General features: G+C 37.1%; 1 protein-coding gene across 5 annotated transcripts in view; it reads left to right on the top strand.

Moving 5' to 3' along the window:
• C22H1orf185 (chromosome 22 C1orf185 homolog) overlaps nucleotides 1-18,387 on the top strand; it is a 75,681-nt gene that overhangs the window by 12,582 nt on the left and 44,712 nt on the right. For 2 of the 5 annotated variants that reach the window (XR_015555748.1, XR_015555749.1), the window contains exons 3-4: nucleotides 287-736; nucleotides 8,531-8,638. The exons of 2 other annotated variants lie outside the window; for them this stretch is intronic. The gene's annotated coding sequence lies outside the window, so the exon portion shown is untranslated. The remainder of the gene's footprint in view (nucleotides 1-286; nucleotides 737-8,530; nucleotides 8,639-18,387) is intronic. One more of the 5 variants, XR_015555750.1, reaches the window with a different exon arrangement.

Raw genomic sequence — 18,387 nt, 5'->3', positions numbered from 1 at the left:
AACCATTCCGAACGAGGCTCCAGGTTCCGATCCCCCACCCTCAGGTTTATCGCCCTTACGGCTTGGCTTGACACTGCATTCTGGGCCGAGGCTTTCCACTTGAAAGTCGCGCTCCAGCTTCCGGCCATCCGCGGAGGCACCTCTCAGTCACAAAAGCGCTGAGTGCGCGCCTCACCCGCAGGCTGTCGGCAGAGTGGCGGCCACAGGGGCGGTTGGCTTTGAGTGTCTTCCTGGTGCTCACTTGTCTAGCCGGAATTTCTCTCTTTCTCCCTTCCTGCCGCCCTAGGAAGCTTCAAACCGTTTGGAAAAAGAAAATGCCCTGGCTTCTGTCACTCCTATGGAGATTGGCGGCTTCAGTGGAGTTTCCTACTGCAGGCCTGAGTTACCGATATGGCACCCATTTTCGCCCTAATTTTCTCTCGCTCCCTTTCTTTGGCACCGCCTGGGCTTTGGAGTTTTGGAGTCTATGACTTCCCTCTCTGACCTAGAGTTCCTGGAAAAGCCAGTGCTCTAGTTTACTGCTTTGCCTTGCAATGAGGAGCCTCTTGCCCTGTTTGTAAGGGATAGGCCTGAATCTTAAAAGGATGAAGAAAGTGCTTAACTCTAAACTAAAAAACTTGCCCCATCTGGCCCTTCCACAATGGTCTTTGGAATAATGGCATGACCCTCTTTTCCTCTTCCTTGCATCTGAACACTTTCTGGAAAGAAACTAATTTTCTACCACATGCTAATTAAGGTAAAGGTTAAGAGCCTCTCCTTCATGTATGACCTCACTTTTGCAGGGGCTGCAGTGGTAATGAAGTGTAAACATTTTCCGGGTACAAAGTAATATCTGCGACTAACTTATTCCAAAATTAAGATTTGCTTAACTTTACAAAAGAATAAAGCATACAACATGAGAAAAGCAGCCAATTCCACTTGAATATATTTTCCATTATTATAATCCATCAAATATGTTTTTCAAAATGGAATTCCTTTTATTCACCGTCAGGAATGTGTATTCAAAGTTAACATTCTGCTCTTGAATCTCTACATCCTCACTCTTCTCTGAGTGTATGTCACACATAAATTTAATTGTGAGCCTATCTAATGTGTCTATTGAATAGGAAAAAGAAAGTTCAAAACAAGTTAGGAGGTGGTATAAATAGAGTGTGGGTTAGGTGGAGTTAGATGGACCTAAGCTCACTATTTATTAGCTATGTTTAACTGTAAGAAACTTCCTTATCTTAAATTGGGTTCCCCCACATCCAAGACTCTGAGACAAGGATTGGAGTACAAAGAACTTTATTTGGGAAGTATGGTGAGGAAATGAGACAAGGGAGGGAGGAAAGCCAATAAAAAGTGTGTTAACGAGCAGGTTACCACCGAGGGCAATCAGAACTCATTTCCACTGGCGATCTTCTGAGAGACTATATAAAATAGAACTCAGAATTGTCCCACTGAGAGATAAGAAAACTGGGATATTTATCTACCAGTTCCCTTCCCTCTGTGCTTGAAGGTTACTCTTGACACTGTTAACTCACTGGTACTTCCTTTGGGAGCCGTCCCTTGAGTAGCGTGCTCCTGCTGCTAGAGAAAACCCTCAGGCAGAAAGACAAGTGATTGAGATAGGAAGCCATTGGCATGGCATGAATGGGAATTGCCATTGAAACTGCAGGTAGTCTCCATGTAGGCCAGGAGGATGTGGGCAGGGCACTGGTAATGTTTGATACATTAATTAAGCCTTAGTTTCTTTCTCTGTAAACTGAGATAATAATTAGAGATTATAGTAGAGTGATATTAAGTACTTAGCCCATAAAAAATATTAATTGAATATGTTAATGTAATAATGTTGTATAATAATAATTAGGAACATCTTTTTTTTTTTTTTTAAAGATTTTATTTATTCATTTTTTTTCCCCCCAAAACCCCAGCAGATAGTTGTATGTCATAGGTTCATATCCTTCTAGTTGCTGTACGTGGGACTCGGCCTCGCGCTGGACGGAGAAGTGGTGCCTTGGGGCGCGCCCGGGATCCGAACCCGGGCCGCCAGCATCAGAGCGCGCGCACTTAACCGCTAAGCCACGGAGCCGGCCGTGGAACATCTTTTTAAATTTTTTAGCATGCATTCCTGTTTCCTCTAGTCTACTTCTATTCACACGTATTAGGATGCTTAGCTATCACATTACCTGGAAGATATTCCTAACCTGATTTCTTAACACCCTGCTCCTTCCCCTAAAATTATTTATGTCACCACACCTACTGTAATGAGAACAAAGACAGTGTAATTTTTCCTTCAACAAAAATATATGAAGCACTGTGACAAACTGAGGAGCATAAAGATTAAAAAGAAAGCCCACTTTCAGGATTTTACAATTCAGGCTGGGTATAAACCAAAAGTTAAACAACTAAAATATATTATGACACTCTGATAAAGGTAAACTCAAGGTTTTATAGAAGCAAAGAGGAGGAGTTAACTCATCCTGTCTATGAGAGTCAGAGAAATCTTCAGGAGATGTACCTAAGCTTACAGTTGATGAATAGGGAGAATTTAATGTGGAAGGATATAAACCAGATGGTTAATAATAGTTATCTGTGGAGAGGCAAGTGTATGTGTGTGTATGTGTGGAATTTGGAGGAGAGAGGTCAAGGTAAAGGAATACTTAACTTTTTTTTTTTTTTTTTGTGAGGAAGATCAGCCCTGAGCTAACATCCATGCTAATCCTCCTTGTTTTTTGCTGAGGAAGACCGGCTCTGCGCTAACATCTATTGCCAATCCTCCTCCTTTTTTCCCCCCAAAGCCCCAGTAGATAGTTGTATGTCATAGTTGCACATCCTTCTAGTTGCTGTATGTGGGACGCGGCCTCAGCGTGGCCGGAGAAGTGGTGCGTCGGTGCGCGCCCGGGATCCGAACCCGGGCCGCCAACAGCGGAGTGCGCGCACTTAACCGCTAAGCCACGGGGCCGGCCCAGGAATACTTAACTTTTTACTCTGTGTACTCTTTGTGTTGTATGAATCCTTTATAAAGAATGTGTACTCTACGATGTTATAAACCATTATGATCTCAATAAAATTACTGGAAAAAAAAAGATTATGTTGAGTGAAATAAGCCAGTCACAGAAAGACAAATACTGCATGATTCTGCTTATATGAAGTATTTAGAGTAGTCAAAATCATAGAGACAGAAAGAATGGTGGCTGCAAAGGGCTACGGGAGGGGGAAGTGGGGAGTTATTGGTTTACAGGTATAGAGTTACAAGTTTTACAAGATGAAAAGGATTCTGGAGATGGACAGTGGTGATGGTAGCACAACATTATGACTGTATTTAATACCACTGGGCTGTACACTTAATGGTTAAGATGGCAAATTTTGTTACGTGTATTTTACCACAATAAAAAAATTGGAGAAAAAACCCTAAATTAATGAATAAAATATTGTTGGGGAAGAGGATATTCACACAGTATGAAGGTATCACACACTCCACCCCACCCGGTTTAGTTATTAACTACAAAAGGGAGAAGTGATCTTTACAAGGGAGAAATCTGGTCACTGACCACTTAACCAAATGGTCAAACTCGGCATCACCAACAATGGAGCAAACTGACATGGATACACTGTCACCTATGTAGTATTCCTGCTGAAAATGCTTAATCTGAATCTAATCAACAGGAAACAATCAGAAAAGTCCAAACTGAGGGAAATTCTGCAAAGCAAGTCTAGCCTAGACTCTTCAAAAATAAACAATCCGTGAATTTCAAAAGAAGACTAAAGAGATGTGACAACTAAATGCAATGCATGATCCTATACCAGCTCCTGGATCCAAAATAAACAGTTTAAAGTGACAAATTCAGGAAAATTTAAATTGCATTTCAGACTGCATATTAGATAATATTGTGTCAATGTTAAATTTTCTGAGCATTAAATTTTGGTTACAAAAAAGGAAAAAAAAAAAAGAATGTGTGCTCTAAATTTGCTTGCGTAGTTAAACAAAAAATCATTAGCTTGATGAAAGAGGTTGAAGGGATACCAGAGAGAGGAAACAGCAAAGACACAGAGACTTCAGCTCAGGAAAATGCATTATATTCAGGGAGGTACATGTAGCATAGTATAGCTGTCGCATAATGAGCCTAAAGGGAAGTGTCAGGAAATCAAATTAGAGAGTTAGATTTGGGCCAACTCAGATTTGTAGGCTATTGTAGTAGTCAAACAGAAACGCACATGAGCATAAACTAACAAAGTTGGGGGGTGGGGCCAGGAGTGGAGGATACCAGAGATAAGAGGCAACAGCTACATAATGGTGCATAGATATAGAAGGTAAATGAGCACCTATCTCAACTAAGTTCTGTGAAAGAATTAAGCCCTAGTGACCTAAGGCATCTATTATATGCAATGAATTAATTTCCTGTGCATCTGGAATAGTACTAATTATGTACTGATCCTTGGAGAATTTGAGAAAATAGTCACTTAAATAATTTTATGTGGGCTGGCCCCGTGGCTTGGTGGTTAAGTGTGCGCACTCCGATGCTGGTGGCCCGGGTTCGGATCCCGGGCGCGCACCGAGGCACCACTTCTCCGTCCATCCTGGGGCCGGGTCCCACATGCAGCGACTAGAGGGATGTGCAGCTATGACATGCGGCTGTCTGCGGGGGCTTTGGGGGGAAAAAATAAATAAATAAAATCTTAAAAAAAAAAATAAATAATTTTATGTGTTCATATAAAGAAACTGGATTGAGAAATGCCTTGGTAATTGTATGGAAGATGGTTGCTTATTATTGGCTAAGATGGGTCCTGTATGTGTAGAAGCAAGTTTGAGTTTAGTTTTCAGTATATTGAATTTGAGGTATTTATGGGACATTTAGGAGGAGAGATGTGATAGCTAATTGAGTAAAAGATTCTGGAGCTTGGACTGGAGATCTAGACTGCAAACAAAGTTTAATGAATCATCAGCATATAGGTGTTGTAGTTAAAGCCATAGATTCATATGGATCACCCAGCTAATGTGAAAAAAAACAGATTCAAAATAGAGTCTTAGAGAACTATGACATTTGGGAGATGGACATTAGAAGATGAACCTTATAAGAAGACTACATCAAGAACTGGAAACCTGGAGAAAAATATGGCATAGAAGCCAAGGAAGAGAAAGAAGAATTGCAAGAATGATGGAGAGGTCAACTGTGTCATTACTGCAGAAAAGTGTCCATCGGCCATGGCAATATGCAGATCAGTGTTGACCTTAGTGAAGAGCAGGTTTGGAAGAATGGTGTGGGCAGAAGTAGTATTAGAGTGAGTTGGGAAGTGAATGGGAGGTGAGAAAGCAGAAATATTGAGAGTGAACAACTCTTCAAAGATGCTTAGCCATGAAGAAGAATAAAGGGTTTGTCTTGAAGACAGAAGAGGCTTTTGAATAGTACGTTTATATCTTAAGGGGAAAGATCAATAGAGAGAGGGAAGGAATAGTACAGAAGGAAGAGAGAAGTGATGATTAATGGTTTCTGAGCTCAGGTGGAACATTAAGCCATAGACAGAAGGGAGATTCTTCCATTGAAACTGGAAAGAATGAGATAAAGATGAGTACTGTTGCAGATTAATTTATCAGTGGCATGGAGGAAATTAAAGGAGTCTTGGCCTAATGGCTGGAATTTTCTCTATGAAATAGGAAATTAGGTCATCTGCTGAGCTAGTGGGAGGAAGCAATTAAATGAAATTTTGAAGAGAGACATGAAATTTTGGAATAGTTACTGAAGGGAATGAGAGAAAGGAACTAAGATTTATTGAAGGTCTACTATATGCCAGCCTCTATGGTAAATGCTTTACATACGTTATTGCATTTACTTCTAACAATCATCAGTATACACATATCAAGAAAGCTAAGGGCCGGCCCCGTGGCTTAGCGGTTAAGTGCGCGTGCTCCGCTGCTGGCGGCCTGGGTTCGATCCTGGGCGCCGCACCGCCGCACCGCTTCTCCGGCCATGCTGAGGCCACGTCCCACATACAGCAACTAGAAGGACGTGCAACTATGACATACAACTATCTACTGGGGCTTTGGGGGAAAAATAAATAAATAAAATTATAAAAAAAAAAAAAAAAAAAAAGAAAGCTAAACATCTTGCTCAGTTCTCATAGCTAGGAAGTGACAGAGCCAGCTTTTAAACCCAGAGTTTTTCTGGTTTCAAATCCTAAAACTGATACACCTCTAGGGTTTAACAAAACCCAAGGGAGTGCAATTAAACTTGTGGACCATGGGGTTTTATACTGGTAGGGAGAGAAGCAGGGCTGGAAGTAAAGCCAGAGAGTAGTAATAAATTGGAGGGAAATGGGAAGATCAAAGATTTGGAAATATCAATGTAGTAAAATTAAATTTACAGTGAGATTAAAGTAGTAAAAGCTGAAATAATGACCAGAGAAAAGCACATTATAGTCAAAGAGCAGAATATAGGAGTTAAAAATTCAGAGGTGAAGCATTTTGAGACTGAGGTGGGGCGGAGGTGGGCGAGGGCATGGAGAGTAGGGGAGAGTGATTATAGCTCGCATTTATTAAGCTTTTAGACTGCTAGATACTGTACTAGGCACTTTGTATGCATTATCTTATCTAATCCTCACAGTCCTTAATAAGGTAGATACTATCATTATTTCCATTTGAGAAACGAGGTGATTTTGATTGTTACTTTCCTGAATTAAGCTAATGGAATCAGATCTTCATAAGGCAGCTTCATTTTATGGTTAATTTTCTTACTACCTTCTTTAGCAGATTTTTTTCCAATGGTATTTTTACCTAGTTCTTAGAATTTTACAAAATAATTGTAATCATAATAATTAATGATTTAATATTGAATAACAAAGTGATTTAAAATATCTAATTTATTATATTATGGTTGTATTTCATTATGCTTTTCAGGTCAAATAAAAGGACTTGAATATTAGTGCTGAACTAAACTACTTATATTAGGCAGCTACCATCTTCAAATTCAGAGCAGGCCACACTTAAAAGAATTTAATTTATTAAAGTGTTGGGAAGAAAAATGATTTTATAGATGTTAGAAAAACAGAGAGTTTCAACAAAAAATATGACACAAAGGCAAGAATTAGCAACAAAAACTTTTATTTGGAAATATTTAAGGAATCGTGTTATAAGATGGACAATAAGAATATCAGTGAAATCAAAAATATCTGTTTTAAAAAATATAAACAAAAAGAAACTCAGTTCTATTTTAAAAGCAAAAATGATGTTGTTTGGAATTATAAGAAGTTTGAAGAAATGCAGGTATCAGATTATATATTATAAAGGAATTTTAAGTTACTTTAAGAAAGAAGGCAGTTGAAAAGAATATCAGTCCAACCCAGCTTAATAAATATTAACAATGTCATCTGACACATGGTTGGTAAATGCATTGAGAAAAGCTCATGAGAATAAAAAAGACTTAGTAAGCATCTCAGTATTAAATTTAACCAACTCTCTTCAGGATGATGAAAACTACCATTTGAAACCAAAAATAAATATTATGTTTTTAGTACATTGCTAATATTTCTTAACTCAAAGATAATTCATCAATTTCAGAACATAGAAACCATATGATATGTTTAAATTACTGCATTAAAAAATGTTTTATATGTTAAAGAGGAAAATAAAAGAAAAAAACCCCACAGTGTTTTATTTAAAGCATGTCATGAGGATTATGGTTTTTAAGTAGTTTAATAAATGGTAGAAACATTTGGCAAGTCTTCTCAGAAAAATCGTTTACCAAAATTTACCCAAAAAGGGAGAGTAAAAGTCCTTCAGCCTTCCTAATCTCAGTGAAACAAAAATCAACCGAAGTTCAGAGTCACCAAAAAGCATGCACAAGGTAACTCAAGAAAACTTTAGAATAAAGTGAATAACAGATTTTGGAACAGTTATTCAATATACTTTAAAAAGTAAAAGTAGAGCAGCAGCTTCAGAATTTATTTAAGAAAAGCTAAAATTCCTGTGTTCATTTAAATTGTTGAAGAATATGAGATTTAAATACAGTCAGATAATGGAATCTTCAGAACATTTTGAAAGAATTTCTTCCATAACTACAAAATAATAAGTTGCTAGGGCAAAATGGAAGATGTCACCAAAGAATCAAAAGTCGTATATGATATATTTAAATTGATAAGTGGTAGGAATGAATCACAAAAGAGATAGGTATCTAAAATAAAACATTCTGAAAAAGAAGCAAAATGTAAATCTAGAAATGTGATCTGTAGTCAACATCACATTTGAGTTATGAAATCACATTCAGATAATGCAAATATATCAAAAAGGATAATCACTCCATTCATTGGAAAATTCATGACAGTCTCCTAACAAGTTGAATGTATTACTTAAAGCTGTAAAAACTGCAGTCTTCTCATAAATATAGTTTTTTTTAAACTACAGAATTGCAGCATCAGGGGAAAACACAGGAATGTTTTTTATGAATGTAAAGTATAATTTTCTTCTGAAGGATTTAAAACTTGAAGGCCAAGAAGTCTTATGCCAGATAAACAAGATGAGAAAACCAATAGTTAATTTTACATATTCCTTAATTAGATGAAAACTCATCATCAAAATTGAACTTTCATAAGCTTGCTCCTTCAAGTTCCTGAAGTAAAAGAAAGAAGTGCTCCACAGATGATGAAATTGTCACAGTAACTGTTGGTAAGCTTTAGATCACAATGTTTTTTCTCTATATGAATGTGGTCTATTTCTCCCTTAAGATCAGTTAGCATTTGCTTAATACATTTAGGTACTGCCATGTTGGGTGCATATGTGTATACATTTGTTACACTGTATTGAATTACACTTGTTGAATTACACTTGATGAATTGACGCTTTTATCATTATGTAATGACCTTTTTTGTCTCTTGTTACAGTTTTTGACACAGAGTCTATTTTGTCTAATGTATGGTATAGCTTACAAAAGAGAACAAGAAACCAAGAGTTTGGTTTCCAGTTGCATGGAATATATTTTTCAATCCCTTCACTTTGAACCTATGTGTATTCTTAAAGCTGAAGTGAGTCGCTTATAGGCAGTATATAGTTGGGTCTTGTTTTTTAATCCATTGAACCACTCTATGCCTTTAGATTGGAGAAATTAATCCATTTACTTTAAAGTAATCGATGATAGGTAGGGACTTACAAATGCCATTTTATGAATTGTTTTCTGGCTGCTTTTTAGTTCCCTTGTTTCTTTCTTCTTCTCTTGCTGTCTTCCTTTTTGAACTGATGATTTTACGTGGTGGTATGCTTTTTATCTTTTGTGTATTTACTGTCAATTTTTTCTTTGTAGTTACCATGAGACTTATGTAAAACATCTTATAGATATACCAGTTTAATTTGATAATAACTTAAGTTTGATTACATACAAAAATTACCTTTTTATTCCCCTCCCACATTTTATTTTTTTGTCGTCATAATTTACATCTTTTTATATTGTGTATCCATTAATTATTACTAATTATTTTTAGCACTTTTGTTTTAACCTTTATACTAGAGTGAAGTAATTTACACCCCACTATATTACAGTATTGGAGCATTCTGAATTTCACTATATACTTACCTTTACCAGTGTGTTTTATATTTTCATACGTTTCAAGTTATTCATTAGTGTTCTTTCATTTCAGCTTGAAGAACTCCTTTCAGCATTTCTTGTAAGGCAAGTGTAGTGGTGATGAATTCCCTCAGTTTTTGTTTGTCTGAAAAAGTTTTTCTCTCTTCTTCATTTCTGAAGGACAACTTTTCCAAGTAAATTTTTCTTGGTTGGTAGTTTTTTCTTTCAGTACTTTGGATATATCACCTCACTCTCTCCTGGCCTGCAAGGTTTCTGCTGAGAAATTCACTGAAAGCCTTTTGGGGGTTCTTCTTGTATGTGAGGAATTTTTTTCTCTTGCTGCTTTTAAAATTCTCTCTTTGTTTTTTATTTTAGACGGTTTTATTATAATGTTCTTGGAGAAGATCTTTTTGAGTTGAGTTGAGTTGGGGACCTATGAGCTTCATGAACTAGGATGTCTAGATTTTTCTCCAGATTTGGGAAGTTCTCAGCCATTATTTCTTTAAATAAGTTTTCTGCCCCTTTCTCCCTGTCTTCTCCTTTTGGGACTCCAAAAATGTGTAGATTGTTTCTCTTAATGGTATCTCATAGTTTCATGTAGGCATTCTTCACTCTTTTTCATTTGTTCTCTGCTTCTTTCTTTCTTTGTTGACTGGATAATTTCAAATGACCTGTGTTCTACTTCACAGATTCTTTCTTCCACTTGATCAAGTCTACCATTGATCCTCTCTATTGCATTTTTCATTTCATTCACTGTATTTTTCAACTCCTGATTTTTTTTTTTACAATTTCTATCTCTCTGTTAAACATCTCATTTTGTTCCTGTATCATTTTCCTGATTTCATTGAATTGTCTTTCTGTGTTTTCTTCTTCTTTTTTTTTTTTTGTGAGGAAGATTAGCCCTGAGCTAACATCTGCCAATCCTCCACTTTTTGCTGAGGAAGACGGGCCCTTAGCTAACATCCAGCCAATCTTCCTCCACTTTATGTGGGACGCCGCCAAAGCATGGCCTGACACGCAGTGCATTGGTGCGCGCTCGGGATCCGAACCTGGGCCGCCAGCAGCAGAGCACACTCACTTAACTGCTATGCCACAGGGCTGGCCCTTCTGTGTTTTCTTATAGCTCACTGAGCTTCCTTAAAACAATTATTTTGAATTCTTCATCAGGTGAATCGCAGATCTCCATTTCTTTGAGGTGGTTACTGGAGAATTATTGTGTTCCTTTGTTGGTGTCATATTTCGTTTATTTTTCACCTTCCTTGAAGTTTTGTGTTGCTGTCTTCACATTTGAAGAAGCAGTCACCTCTGCCAGTCTTTACTGACTGGCTTCCATCAAACCTACTAGGGATTCTGAGGCTTTCTCAGACCTTTTCTATGGATACACCTTTTCCACACTTCTTGTTCCCTTTTACCGGGGGGATTTCTTAAGAATGTATGCCTTTTCTTGATCCTGCAAAGCAAGGCCAGGTGCTGACAGCCTGCCATTTGCTTTTCCTAGGGCAGGGCTAAATGCTCAAGTTTGTGTGCCTTCTCCCAATCCTACAGAGTCAGGCCAGCTTTCTGCATGTGCTCACTACTCATCTGCAAAGACTTGCTCGCATGGCCGAGATATGCACAGGAGGTCAGCTACAGGGCGTAGGGGTGTGGATGAGGCATGCAGAGCGTTAGGGCTGCTCATGGGCAAGCTGTGGTATCCAGAGGCAAGGTGTCCCCAGTAGCTTGTACATAGGCTTACTGTTGGAGTCCACAGAGTGGTTAGTAGGATCTGTGTCCCTTTGTTATAGTCCCCCCTGAGCCCTGGCTGCCATTCTTACAGCCCCTCCCCACCCCTCAGTTGTGCAATTCACAACTCAGTATTCTGGATGGGACAAGAAAGTAATGGGCCTCTATGGCAGTGCCCTGCACAGCTGGGGATACTGGGCACTCACTCACATGCTCTCACTTTCCCCTGTGGGAGAAACCACTGGCCGAGAAGATCTCTCTTGGTACTGAGCTGTGCCACCTTGGGGGAGAGGTGACATGGATAAAATGAAACTGTTCCTCTTACACACTCTTCAATGCAACCAATCTCAGATTTTTTATCTTTTGTTTTTTTTCCTGAGGAAGATTCACCCTGAGGTAACATTTGTTGCCAGTCTTCCTCTATTTTGCATGTGGGTCACTGCCACAGCATGGCTTGACGAGTGGTGTAGGTCTGCACCTGGGATCTGAACCCACGAACCTGGGCCACTGAAGTGGAGTGTGCCGAACTTAACCACTACTCCATGGGGCCAGCCCCTAGATTTTTTTGTTTTTTGCACCAACAGTGTGCTGGAACTTCTCCGCTGGATTTCCAGACTTTCACAAAGGCATTCTCATCTATGGGTGATTGTCAAAATCAGCGTTCTTTGAGGGGAAGATGATAGAAAACTCCTATTTCACCATTTTGGTGATGTTATTCCCCCAATAAATAAAGCCTTTTATTTTAAGTTCAAGGTAGGAATACATCTGATTAGCAGAAGATAAGTAAAAGTGTATTTAATAAGATGAAAATCATTCAGATTATGTGTAGCATAAGCTGAGAGAGTCATGATTAAATTTATGAAACAGCAATTTTGTGATGGGGTAGAAGAAATAGGAGACTTCCTAAAACATTTAATTATCTTTAAGAGCTTTTGGTTAATGATCTATGGATATTTTTGGTCATTCTTTATTCTTAACCCACCCAGATCTGGGTGGGACAGTAAGAATTTTAGTGGAATTTATAACTAAAATATAAAACCCAGAAAATTGGGAGATTTAACATTTTGAGTAAATTTTAAATCATTCAAATTAACCCAATTTTTTAAAATTTAGTATTATTTAAGAATTTTTGCCATCTGTAATTCCTGTCTTTTCTCAAACAAGGTAGATATCTATTTTTAAAAATATTGGCTTCAGGGTCCAGCCTGGTAGCATAGTGGTTAAGTTTTCCCACTCCGCATTGGTGGCCTGGGGTTCACAGGTTTGGATCCCAGGCTCGGACCTATGCACCACTCATCAAGCCATGCTGTGGTGGCATCCCATATACAAATAGAGGAAGATGGGCACAGATGTTAGCTCAGGGCTAATCTTTCTCACCAAAAAGAGGAAGATTGGCAACAGATGTTAGCTCAGAGGCAATCTTCCTCACGAAAAAAAAAAACAAAAAACAAAAAAAAAATTTCGGCTCATTATGTTCAAGAAACAATGGTTAATTTTTATATCTGGATAACTTCACAAATAAATGAGATTAATAAGGTGACAAAAACTAGCAGTTAGAATGTAATGACTAAGGCTGGAGGCTCTGGAGTTTAGCTCCAAGTAGGTTAAAAACTTTATCTAAGACTAAAAAAATGGTGAAGAGAGGGAAAAAGAAAGTATGTACAGCAAACAGAAGCTTTTCCTTAGTTTGCCTAAAACTATTTTATGATGAAAATTTAGTCTAGTTGTAGACATTTACAATTCTGAGTAAGAAGTAAACTCCAATTTACTGTCAATCTTGGATTTATTTTCCCTTTAAGATAAGGTAGGAAGCACTGGAATATTACTAATAGAAACATTGAAAAGATAATGGCTGGATCTGGCCCCGTGGCGTAGCGGTTAAGTGCGCACGCTCTGCTGCTGGCGGGCCGGGTTTGGATCGCTTGTCAACTGATGCACCGCTTGTCAGGCCATGCTGTGGTGGCGTCCCCTATAAAGTGGAGGAAGATAGGCATGAATGTTAGCTCAGGGCTGGTCTTCCTCAGCAAAAAGAGGAGGATTGGCATGGATGTTAGCTCAGGGATGATCTTCCTCACAAAAAAAAAAAAGAAAAAGAAAAAAGAAAAGATCATGGCTAAAGCCTCCTTCTTTTCAAGGTGTAATAATTTTGGAGTTCTTCTTTGGGGGTAAGTTGGGGGCCATCAACAAAGGCAGGCAGAATCCATTAGGTATGTCACCAACCCTACTTATTGTTTCTCAAACCGTTTTTATGTTACCCTTAGATTTATTTCTAGTACAAATAATAGGATACTTGTAAAAATAGCAAATTTAAAAAGTAACCCCAGCACTAGCCCAGCTAATTAACTATTACACTTCCTGATGGGGATCACAGGATAACCCGAAAACTAAAAATCAGGTATTATAACTATGCTGGCAGTTCCATTTACTTATTATTTTATTGAGGCCGCGTTGGTTTATAACATTGTGTACATTTCAGGTGGACATCATTATATTTCGACTTCTGTATAGACTGCATCGTGTTCACCACCAAAAGTCTAGTTTCCATCTGTCACCATACATATGTGCCCCTTTACCCCTTATGCCCTCCCCCAACCCTTCCCCTTTGGTAAGCACCAATCTGTTCGCCTTATCTATGTGTTTGTTTGTTTGTCTTCCACATATGAGTGAAATCATACAGTATTTGTCTTTCTCCATCTGACTTATTTTGCTTAGCATAATACCTTCAAGGTCCATCCGTGTTGTCACATATGGCAAGATTTCATCTTTTTTATGGTATTACACTGTGTATATATACCACATCTTTTTTATCCATTCATCCGTTGATAGGCACTTAGGTTGTTTCCAAGTCTTGGCTATTGTGAACAATGCTGCAATGAACACAGGGTGCATATATCTTTTAGAATTAGTGTTTTCATGTTCTTATTTTAACTTAATAAATACTCAGAAGTGGAATAGCTGGATAATATGGTATTTCTATTTTTAATTTTTTGAGGAATCTCCATAGTGTTTCCCATGCTGCACCAGTTTGCATTCCCACCAGCAGTGTATGAGGGTTCTCTTTTCTCTTCAACATCTGTTATTTCCTGTGTTTTTAATAATAGCCCTTCTGACGAGTGTGAGGTGATATCTCATTGTAGTTTTGATTTGCATTTCCCTAATAATTAGTGATGTTGAACAACTTTTCACATGCCTGTTGGCCATCTGTATATCTTTTTTGGAAAACTGTGTGTTCATATCCTCTGCCCATTTTTTGATCGGGTTTTTTGTTGTTGTTGAGTTGTATGAGTTCTTTATATATTTTGGAAATTAATCCCTTATCAGATATATGATTTGCAAATGTTTTCACCCAGTTGGTAGTTGTCTTTTTGTTTTGTTGATGGTTTCCTTTGCAGTACAGAACCTTTTTAGTTTGATGTAGTCCCATTTGTTTATTTTTTATTTTGTTTCCCTTGCCTGAGGAGACATGGTATTCAAAATGATACTGCTAAGACCAATGTCAAAGAGCATACTGCCTATGTATTCTTCTAGGAGTTTTATGGTTTCAGGTCTTACATTCAAGTATTTAATCTATTTTGAGTTAATTTTTGTGTATGGTGTAAGATAATGGTCTACTTTCATTCTTTTGCATGAGGCTGTCCAGTTTTCCCAACACCATTTATTGAACAGACTTTCCTTTCTCTATTGTATGGTCTTGGCTCCTTTGTCAAAAATTAGCTGACCGCAGATGTGTGAGTTTATTTCTGGGCTCTCAATTCTGTTCCATTGATCTGTGTGTCTGTTTTTGTGCCAGTACCATTCTGTTTTGATTACTATAGTTTTGTAGTATATTTTGAATGCAGGGGGTGTGATACCTCAGCTTTGTTCTTTTTTTCTCAATATTGCTTTGGCTATTCAGGGTCTTTTGTTGTTCCATATAAATTTTAGAATTCTTTATTGTATTTCTGTGAAAATTGTTGTTGGGATTCTGATTGAGATTATATTGAATATATTGCTTTAGGTAATATGGACATTTTAACTATGTTTATTCTTCCAATCCATGAGCACAAAATATCTTTCTATTTCTTTATATCTTTTTCAATTTCTTTCAATAATGTCTTATAGTTTTCAGCATATAGGTCTTTCATTTCCTTGGTTAAATTTACCCCTAGGCATTTTATTCTCTTTGTTGTGATTGTAAATAGGATTGTATTCTTAATTTCTCTTATGCTAGTTTGTTGTTAGTGAATAGAAATACACTGATTTATGTATGTTGATTTTGTACCCTGCAACTTTACTGTATTCATTAATTATTTCTAATGGTTTTTTGATGGATTCTTTAGGGTTTTCTATGTGTAGAATCATTTCATCTACAAATAGTGACAGTTTTACTTTTTCCTTTACTATTTGGATTCTTTTTATTTCTTTTTCTTGCCTAAATGCTCTGGCTAGGATTTCTAGTACTATGTTAAATAAGAATGATGAGAGTGGGCATCCTTGTCTTGTTCCTGTTCTTAGAGGAATAGCTTTCAGTTTTTCACTGTTGAGTATGATGTTGGCTGTGGGTTTGTCATATATGGCCTTTATTATGTTGAGGTACTTTCCTCCTATACCCATTTTATTGAAAGTCTTCACCATAAATGGATGTTGAATCTTGTCAAATGCTTTCTCTATGTCTATTGAGATAATCATGTGATTTTTACTCTTCATTTTGTTAATGTGGTGTATCATATTGATTGATTTGTGGATTTTTAACCATCCCCGCATCCCTGGAAAAAATACTACTTGATCATGTTGTATGATCCTTTTAATGTGTTTTTGTATTCAATTTACTAATATTTTGTTGAGTATTTTTCATCTATGTTCATCAGCGATATTGGTCTGTAATTTTCATTTTTTGTGTTGTCCTTGTTTGGTTTTGGTATCAGGGTAATTTTGGCCTCATAAATGAGTTAGGAAGCATTCTATCCTCTTCAATTTTTCGGAATAGTTTGAGAGCAATAGGTATAAAATCTTTGAATCTTTGGTAGAATTCACCAGAGAATCCATCTGGTTCTGGGCTTTTGTTTTTGGGGAGGTTTTTGATTGCTGTTTCAATCTCTTTGCTTGTGATTGGTCTATTGAGATTCTCTATTTCTTCTTGATTCAGTTTTGGGACATTGTATGATTCTAAGAATTTATCCATTTCTTTTTGGTTATCCAATTTGTTGGCATATAGCTTTTCATAGTATTCTCTTATAATCCTTTGTATTTCTGTGGTATCTATTGTGAATTCTTCTCTTTCATTTCTGATTTTATTTATTTGAGCCTTCCCTCTTTTTTTCTTAGTGAGTCTAGGTAAAGGTTTGTCGATTTTGTTTTTCTTTTCAAAGAAACAGCTCTTCATTTCATTGATCCTTTCTGTTGTTTTTTAGTCTCTATTTCATTTATTTCTGCTCTGATATTTATTCTTTCTTTCCTTCTACTGACTTTGGGCTTTGTTTGTTCTTATTTTTCTAATTCTTTTAGGTATAGTGTTAGAATGCTTATTTGAGATTTTTCTTGTTTCTTGAGGTAGTCCTGAATTGCTATAACCTTCCCTCTTAGTACTGCTTTTGCTGCATCCCATAAATTTTGGTATGTTGTGTTTTAATTTTAATTTGTCTCCAGGTATTTTTTGATTTCTCTTTTGATTTCTTCTTTGATCCAATAGTTGTTCGGTAGCATATTGTCTAGTATCCACATATTTGTGACTTTTCCAGCTTTCTTCTTGTAGTTGATTTCTAGTTTCATACCATTGTGGCTGGAAGAGATGATTTCAATCTTCTTAAATTTATTGAGGCTTGTTTTGTTTCCCAACCTATGGTCCATCTTTGAGAATATTCCATGTGCACTTAAGAAGAATGTGTAGTCTGCTGCTTTTGGATGGAATGTTCTATATATATCTGTTAAGTCTATCTGCTCTAGTGTTTCATTTAAGGCTACTGTTTCCTTGTTGACTTTCTGCTGGATGAGCTATCCATTGATGTAAATGGGGTGTTAAAGTCCCCAACTATAATTGTGTTACTGTCGATTTCTCCCTTTGTGTCTGTTAATGGTTGCTTTATATACTTTGGTGCTCCTATTTTATGTGCATATGTATTAAGAAGTGTTATGTCTTCTTGGTGGAATGTCTCTTTTATCATTATATAATGCCCATCTTTGTCTCTTGTTATTTTTTTTTGGTTTGAAATCCATTTTGTCTGATATAAGTATGGCTACATCTACTTTGTTTTGTTTGCCATTTGCTTGGGGTATCATCTTCCATCCCTTCACCCTGAGCCTATGTTTGTTGTTAGAGCTGAGATGGGTGTCCTGGAGGCAGAATATTGTTTGGTCTTGTTTTTTCATCCATTCAGCCACTCTGTGTCTTTTGCTTGGTGAAGTCAATCTATTTACATTTAAAGTGATTATTGATATATGAGGACTTAGTACTGCCATTTTATCTTTTGTTTTCTGGTTGCTCTATATTTCCATTGTTTCTTTTTCCTTGTATTTCTGTCTGCCATTTCAGCCTCATGGTTTTCTGTGAAGTGTTTCTCAGTTTCCTCTTTATTTATGATTTGTGACTCTGCTCTGAATTTTCGTTTTGTGGTTACCATGATGTTTGTATAAAAGATCTCATAGATGAGATAGTCCTTTTTCTGCTGAAAGCATCTTATCTCCACCTGCCTATGCAGGTTCCATCCTTTTCCTCTTCCCCTCCTATGTTTTTGTTGTCACAAATTATCCTTTTTCGTGTTGTGAGTTTGTTGCCAAATTGAAGTGGTTATAGTTATTTTTGATGCTTTGTCTCCCTTTAGCCTTTATATCATAATTGTTTACTAACCTATTCTGATATAGAGTTGCCATTTGCTGATCCTGTCTGTCTATTTATCACCTTGTGCAAAGCCTTGTAAACCTTTGCCTTTTTGTTTCAGGTAGAAGGGCTCCTTATACCATTTCTTGTAAGGCAGGTAGTGGTGATGAACTCCCTCAGTTTTCACTTGTCTGGGAAAGCCTTTATTTCTCCTTCATATCTGAAGGATTACTTTGCTGTATAGAGTATTCTTAGCTGACAGTTTTTATCTTAATATTTTAAATATGTCATTCCACTTTCTCTTAGCCTGTAGAGTTTCTGCTGTGAAATCTGCTAATAATG

The sequence above is a fragment of the Ceratotherium simum genome, chromosome 22 (assembly GCF_057802395.1).
Source record: "Ceratotherium simum simum isolate JZ-2026a chromosome 22, ASM5780239v1, whole genome shotgun sequence".
Classification (NCBI taxonomy): domain Eukaryota; kingdom Metazoa; phylum Chordata; class Mammalia; order Perissodactyla; family Rhinocerotidae; genus Ceratotherium; species Ceratotherium simum.
This window is presented reverse-complemented; position numbering and strand designations above follow the sequence as displayed.